The sequence below is a fragment of the Pollicipes pollicipes genome, unplaced genomic scaffold, assembly GCF_011947565.3.
Source record: "Pollicipes pollicipes isolate AB1234 unplaced genomic scaffold, Ppol_2.1 Scaffold_6138;HRSCAF=7277_pilon_pilon_pilon, whole genome shotgun sequence".
Taxonomy (NCBI): Eukaryota; Metazoa; Arthropoda; class Thecostraca; order Pollicipedomorpha; family Pollicipedidae; genus Pollicipes; species Pollicipes pollicipes.
In genome coordinates, this window is record NW_023596818.1 from 4,424,968 (window position 1) to 4,431,929 (window position 6,962).

At 57.8% G+C, this 6,962-nt stretch overlaps 1 pseudogene; it reads right to left on the reverse strand.

Moving 5' to 3' along the window:
• Positions 1-3,980: 3,980 nt before the first annotated feature.
• On the reverse strand, positions 3,981-5,754 carry LOC119106086 (extensin-like; annotated as a pseudogene).
• Positions 5,755-6,962: the final 1,208 nt, after the last annotated feature.

The following is a 6,962-nucleotide window of genomic DNA, read 5'->3' on the forward strand; positions in this document are numbered from 1 at the left end:
TCGGACCCCGGCACACATGACGCCGGCGCCGAGCCGCCACGGCCGGCCGAGGACGATGATCTGCTCTCGCGCACCCTCTGCCGGCTGCACGTGGCGCCGCCGGTGGCGGCAGCTGGTCGCACCGTCTGCCCGTGCGGCGGTCGCTGCCGCTCGCCAGGCGCGCTGGCCGGCTGTCGGCGGCGGCGGCTCGTGCTGCGTCCTGCACGGCTCAAGCCGGCGCGCCGGCCGCTGCTGCGCGAGTCCAGGCTGCTGCGGCCCGCCGTCGCCGCTGCCGCCGCCGGTGCCGCAGCCGCTGCTGCCGCCTCCGCCGCCACCGTCGATGCGGACGCCCGGCCGGTGTTCGGCGCCGCTGCGCCCGCACGCTGCTCCGAGTTCGCGCAGCTGACGGCTGAGGAGCGGCCCACCGCCGGCTCGGGCGCCGGCGCCGCGCCGTTCGTCGGCAGCGGCGCGCCGGTCTTCGCGCCGACCGCCGCCGCGCCGCCGCCGGCCGAGGAGACGTCGGGCGGCGCGCCGAGCACGGCCTGCTCGCTGCAGCACCGCCAGCGCCGCCCGGCCAGCGCCGACGAGCTGGCCGGCCTCGTGGCGCAGGTCAGCATCATGTCCAGCATGGCGGAGATGATGTACACGTGACCGGGGCCGACCCGCCGACCGCCCGTTCGACGACAAATCACCGCCGCGTGTGCCGTGGCCAACGTCGAGGTCGAACGAACGCCGCCCGCGAGGCGCGAGCGGCCACGGTCTTGTGTGGGGGAGCGCGTTTGGGTCGCGGCTCCAGGGCCAAATCTCCAGGCTGTTTCTAACCCAAAGAGGCGTGAAGTGGTGACGGCGCGCGTGCTTGTTTGGCGCGGCACGGCGCTGGAGAGGCGTGTGGAGTTCTAACCCTGCAGTGCAAAGTAGTCCTCGTGGTGACATGAGGTCATGAATGTCATTCACGTCGATGATCGGGAGTGGGTCGGAGAACCGCCCGCGTAAGTTAACCTGTCGCCTTAGAATGTAATGGAATGACAATATACTGAATTGGCTTGTTTCCTGATCTGTCGTCTGAGGTGGGCCGCACGGCCAACGTTGTAGCACTGCCCGTGCTGGTATGGACCATCTTGCAGTACTGCTGATGCAGCGTGTTCACAACGGGCTAGTTGAATGATTCCCAAAACGTGGGATGTCTTGGCTGTTACCGGAGCTAATGTTTGTCCGTGTGGGGCAGACGGTGTGACAGCAAGCAAGCTTCTTCTTCCATTCTTCCATCAAGCTGTGGCAAGTACTTAATATGTACGAATAACACGGCTAGGGCACATATTTGGTGTCATGCCGCGCTGCCCTGTTAATGGTAGTTTGTTTCACCCTGTTTCACAGTCCTCCGCTGTCACTGCGCTTCCTCCCGATCCCTTGTCACTTGCACTCTTCCTACGCTTCTTGGATTTGTCCGTCTTTGATCGGGATTTCTTTGACTTATTCCCCTCTTTGCCGCTTTCCTCTTTATTTTTCGCCTTATCCCCTTCCTTGGGTACCCTCATGCCCAGCTTTCGTTTAAGTAGACCTACCAGCGTGTCCTTCTTTCCACGGGACGACCTAGAACTGCGCGACGAGGACGAGCCTGACTTTGACCTTGACCTCGAGCGTGACCTCGACCCAGACTTGGAGCCGGAGCTGGACCGTGATCCGTGCTTGCCCCTGCGGCGGCGGCGGTGCCTGCCGCGCCCCCTGCGCCGCTCGCGCCGCCGGCGGTTCCGCTGGGTCCGGTACACCACGCCCTTGATAAGCAGCACCAAGAAGACGCCGATGCCGTTGGCAATGATGGTGGAGCCGATGAAGAGCTCCCAGCGCCGCTCGGTGTGCATGCTGACGTCGCCATCTTTGGCCGGTGCGGCCCGCTTCTGTAGCCGCGCGCCGCCCGGTCGCTCCTGGCCGCCCCGAAGTGACCGCGGCGCGCCCTCCGTATCCGAGACGTCAGCCCGGCCGGATCGATTCGCGCTCCGGTCGGCAGGTGGCCTCCCTGAAGCCGCCCCGGACGCGCGCTGGAGTGGGGCCTTCAGCGTCGTGGCGGCTTGGGAAGCGTCAGTGGCTGCTGACAGCGCAGTCCCTGGCGTGCTCTGACCTCGACCAGGGGCGTCGCTGGCGTGTGCTTGGCCGGTGTCGTCAGCGGCGCGTCCTGTGTCGATGGTTTGTGATTTCCCCGAGTCGTCCGCACCGCTTCGGGCTCCCGACCGTCGGCTTGTCCGGGCGGTCGGCGAGCGGTGCACGCCATGACCTGCTCCGTCTGCCCCCCTGGCCCCTGCGGCAGCGAAGCCGCTCCTGCCCCCGGCTCCGGGTGGGTGAGCCGCTCCGCCCTGGCGATTCGGCGTCTTGGACCCGGTCGCTGCGCCGGTCGCCAGGCCGTCCTCCCGCGCCTTGTTCGGGGTGACCGCCGGGTCCAGTCTGCTTCGCCTGGGCACCGCCGTCGGCAGGGACTCGGGGTGCGAGCGACGACCGCCGGCGGGCAACTGGGCGTCAGCTGACGCCAAATGTGGGTACGGTAGCGCCAGGATTCGAAGCAGAGCAAGGCCGAGCAGTGGCATCACCGGCGTCATGACGGCTGGCTCACGAGATGTTGGTATGTGCCATGGTGGTGTTGGCTCAATCGGACTCCTTTGGTCTCGCGGTCCGGGAGAGTGGAAACCTTACCTCGTCGTGGGTGATCTAGGGCCGGATTGTTCTGCTGTTCGGTGGTCTAGGTGTTTTCTGGTGGTCGGATTCTTATTGGACTCTTTCGCTACCACTGTTTGATGAACCGCATAATCGACGGGTAACCCAGGCAATAAAGCAGGAAGGATGAGGAGCGACGCGGCGTGCATTAAAGGCCAATGATAGGCTGCAGAACAATACGCTCCCACTTAAAGGGATGCAACCCATGCAGCTCAAGCAAATCATCAGTCGCTCCTGGTTTTCGTGATTTTCATTCCGATTTTTTATCGTGGAAAATGTCATAACGTGGCATGCCGTTTATCGCCTCCTGCGACATACTATCATTTGAGTGATTCGATGCGATTCAAATTTCACTCCGCGAAGTTCGCATTCGACTATAAGTGGTGCGGCCACGGTCTCGCAAATCAAAAGAATTTGCGATGACCGGCCATGCCTTGGATTTGTGCTCAGTACATACCTTAGGCATGAGCCGCAATATTTATGGTTGTTGGCGTTTATCCCTGGAGGGAGAAACGGTGGAAATAGGACAGGGGGAATGACTTCCTCATGTGTCAATTAATCTAGATTATTTCAGAAATTCCGTACCAGACGTGCTGGGTTGTAAGCTAGTCGCATTAGGCATTTGGTGTATGGTGAACGCATGTCTAGAATGCCCCAGGCTAATTGTTTCCGCGTAATCTCATTTGTTGGTAAACAAACATGCCACGCGAAAACGGAGTTCTCGGATTTTGTGCGAAACGGCTGCTCCATGCGATTCTTGCTTGCGTTCTTGGGGGCAGATGCATGCAAGTTTTGTTTGAAGCCATGCATTGTGATCTTCTGAACCCTGCTGCACGACACACGATCCTCCTCCTCCTCCCGATGGGCGCTGCATGACCACTTGCCGTCGACTCACCCTAAAAGTCCAAATCATCATCATTCATCAAAGGCATCCCGCAGCACTCGTATTTTTATTTTTACTTTACGGTTTTTGATCAAGCTTCGGGCTATGTTCGACTATGGAAAACTTCTGAAATGAAGACGGCTCTAGCACATAAATGCGTGCACCTTCTGACACTGTGACCCTCATGCCTTAAACTGCCCATTCTCCATTCAGTGCCTCCAGCTGCTTAGCCAGGTCCAGTACCATCCAAGCCGCCATGGTGGATTCATTTCAAGATATCGCTTCCACGTAGTCCTGGACGTGAACAACATTTCACTAATGCTGTTTTCCTTCGCCCCGACATTGGGCCCTAGCTTTTCACACTCCTACCGACGTTCGCCGTGAACTGTCTTCGGCAGGCGAGCCGGAAGTCAGTCACCAGCGCACATTTATTTCCTTTTCGAATGCACCCATGTACTGGTATCTTAGGAACGGTGTTATCGTGACCGCAGCGTTTATTGCACTTTGCACGTAATTCGTTGGCGACCTGCCACACCGCACTCAAGATCCGTACCACATAGAAACTGGCGCAACCTTGGTCGAAATCGAGCGACCTTAGACCGCCCCCCCCCCCCCCCACACACACACACTGCGAAGATAAGCGCGCACAGGGGCCCCCAGTTGACAGTTACAATGCAGGAGCTTGAGACGTTAGCTGCTTGCTTCAAAACTAAAATTGCACTGGACATATGCATGATATGCATACGTATATCATCGGTGGTGTGGCACGGAGAGCGACCACGTGCGTCATAAAGGAGGAACTCGCAACAGCACTGCCTTAAACGACGCACAAATTACACGTCCGTTGCATCAATGACACGTAGTGAACTGATAACAATTGTTCCACATTCACCCAGACTATGCACACATCACTCGTATGTCATCACATCACACCAGACATGTCATCACTCATAGTCCCAATTTCAACGCAAGAAAGCAGCCGAGCTCAGCTGAACCTGTCCCTGTCTAGTTACAGTTTGTCCCACCAGGCGTCGTCAGTGAGCACATTGTTGGCTGAAATCTGAGTGTCTTCGTAGAAGAGTGTTGGCTGGGGTTTGGTGAGGTCTTTCGGCTTGGATGATGCGGGGCTGCTGTGGGTTGGACTCGGACCCTGGTAGCTGTCCTGGGGAGGCTGATATGGCTGGGGAGAAGAAGCGGGTGGCTGGTTGATATTCTGAGGTGGTTGGTAAGATTGGGAGGTGGTTGCAGGTGGTTGGTAGCTGTTTTGGGGTGGCTGGTTAGACTGTGGTGCCGGAGCAGGGGGCTGGTAGCTGTTTTGGGGTGGCTGGCTAGGCTGGGGTGCGGGAGCAGGGGGCTGGTAGCTGTTTTTGGGTGGCTGGTAAGATTGGGAGGTGGTTGCAGGTGGTTGGTAGCTGTTTGGGGGTGGTTGCTCAGACTGAGGTGCTGGAGCAGGGGGCTGGTAGCTGTTTTGTGGTGGCTGGTAGGATTGGGATGTGGTTGCAGGTGGTTGGTAGCTATTTTGTGGTGGCTGGTAAGATTGGGAGGTGGTTGCAGGTGGCTGGTAACTGTTTTGGGGTGGCTGGTAGGATTGGGATGTGGTTGCAGGAGGTTGGTAGCTGTTTTGGGGCGGCTGGCTGGACTGAGATGTGGGTGCAGGGAGGCTCATAATTGTCCTTAGGTGGCTGATACGTTTGAGCGGTGGTGGGTGGCTGGTAACTGTTCTGAGGAGGCTGGGAAGGTTCCGCCGCAGTGGGTGGCTGGTAGCTGTCCTGGGGAGGTTGGTAAGATGGGGCACTAGTAGCCGGTGGTTGATAGCTGGGAGCGCTCGTTGAGGGTGCTGTATAGGATGGCTGAGGGGGATTGTTATTCGCTTTGGTCGGTAAGGCACCCTTTGAGAACTCTTTGTCGTTAGGTTTCAGATTTATTTTGAAGGATTCAAAGTCAGGGAATGGTGGGAAAGTAAAGCCATCAAAGCCGGAGAACCCGGAGTATGAGTTGGTCTGCGAAGACCCTTTGTTCTCTTCTGCGGGCTCTGGGTTCTTGTAACCCGTCTCGGGCTGCTTGTAAGTGGTGTCCGGCCCTTTTTTGCTCGTTTCTGGTGCTTTGTATGCTTCCTCGGGCTTCTTATAGCTAACTTCCGGTTTCTTGTATGTTACTTCCGGCTCTTTGTAGCTGGTTTTCTGGCTCCTTATAGCTTATTTCTGGTTCTTTATAGCTCGTTTCTGGTTGCTTGTAGCTGGTTTCTGGCTCCTTATAACTTGTTTCCGGTTCTTTATAGCTTGTTTCTGGCTGTTTATAGTTCAACTCCGGCTCCTTGTAGCTCGTTTCCGGCTCCTTGTAGCTCGTCTCCGGCTCCTTATAGCTCGTCTCAGGCTCCTTATAGCTAGTCTCTGGCTCTTTGTAGCTCGTCTCGGGTTCCTTGTAACTCGTCTCCGGCTCCTCGTAGCTGATCTCCGGCTCCTTGTAGCTCGTCTCCGGCTCCTTGTAGCTCGTCTCCGGCTCCTTGTAGCTCGTCTCCGGCTCCTTGTAGCTCGTCTCCGGCTCCTTGTAGCTCGTCTCCGGCTCCACATAGCTCGTCTCCGGCTGCTTGTATGTGTTCTGCCCGTGGTTTTGCGCCTGGACCGCGGACGTGAAGAGGAGGAAATGGCCGTGCGGCCTCGGGCCGTGGGGCCGCTTGTGCGGCCGGTGCGGCCTGCGGTGCCGCTGCGGCCTGCGCCGTCCCTTGCCGCGCTGGCGCGCCGGCGCCGCCAGCACCGCCTCCGCCAGCACCAGCACCGCCAGCACCAGCAGCAGCCATCTCTGTCGGCAGACAGGGACGCGGTCAGCGGCGGTGGCCGCTGAAGCCGCGCGGCGAGACACGGGCGAGGGGATTGCGCTGGTGCTAAAGGCAACGGTCCATCTCACAGCAAGCCGCCAGTCGCACGGATCTAGTCTAACTCATTTATGGTATTCGTTTGTCATGGAACGCATAGCATTAAAGATGCTGCATTGGTCCAGGGAAGTAGCCAATCATGCTTGCAAGCATACTAAAGCAGGGGTGGCGCTATGATCGGATTGACATGACAGTGACAAAGGGCTGAGCGACAACTTGTTGACATGTTGACATGATTACTGGTGACATTACGCACAGCACTTAAGACGTGTGAAAGAAATCTGTTAACGCTAGAACATCAACTGATTTGTTGCATGTCGATAGTTTGTGTGTTATGTAATGATAGCAAAGCTTGAATGCCACTGTCCGCAGGCAACCAGGTACAAAACAGCTGCACTAATGCTTGAACTCATCGAACAGAAATCGCATTCATGCAAGGTGCATTTGGCTTGCTCGGAATCTGGCTCCGAGTCATTGAGCTGGGGCATGAGAGTCAAACGACACAGTATAAAACGTAAACAAGTG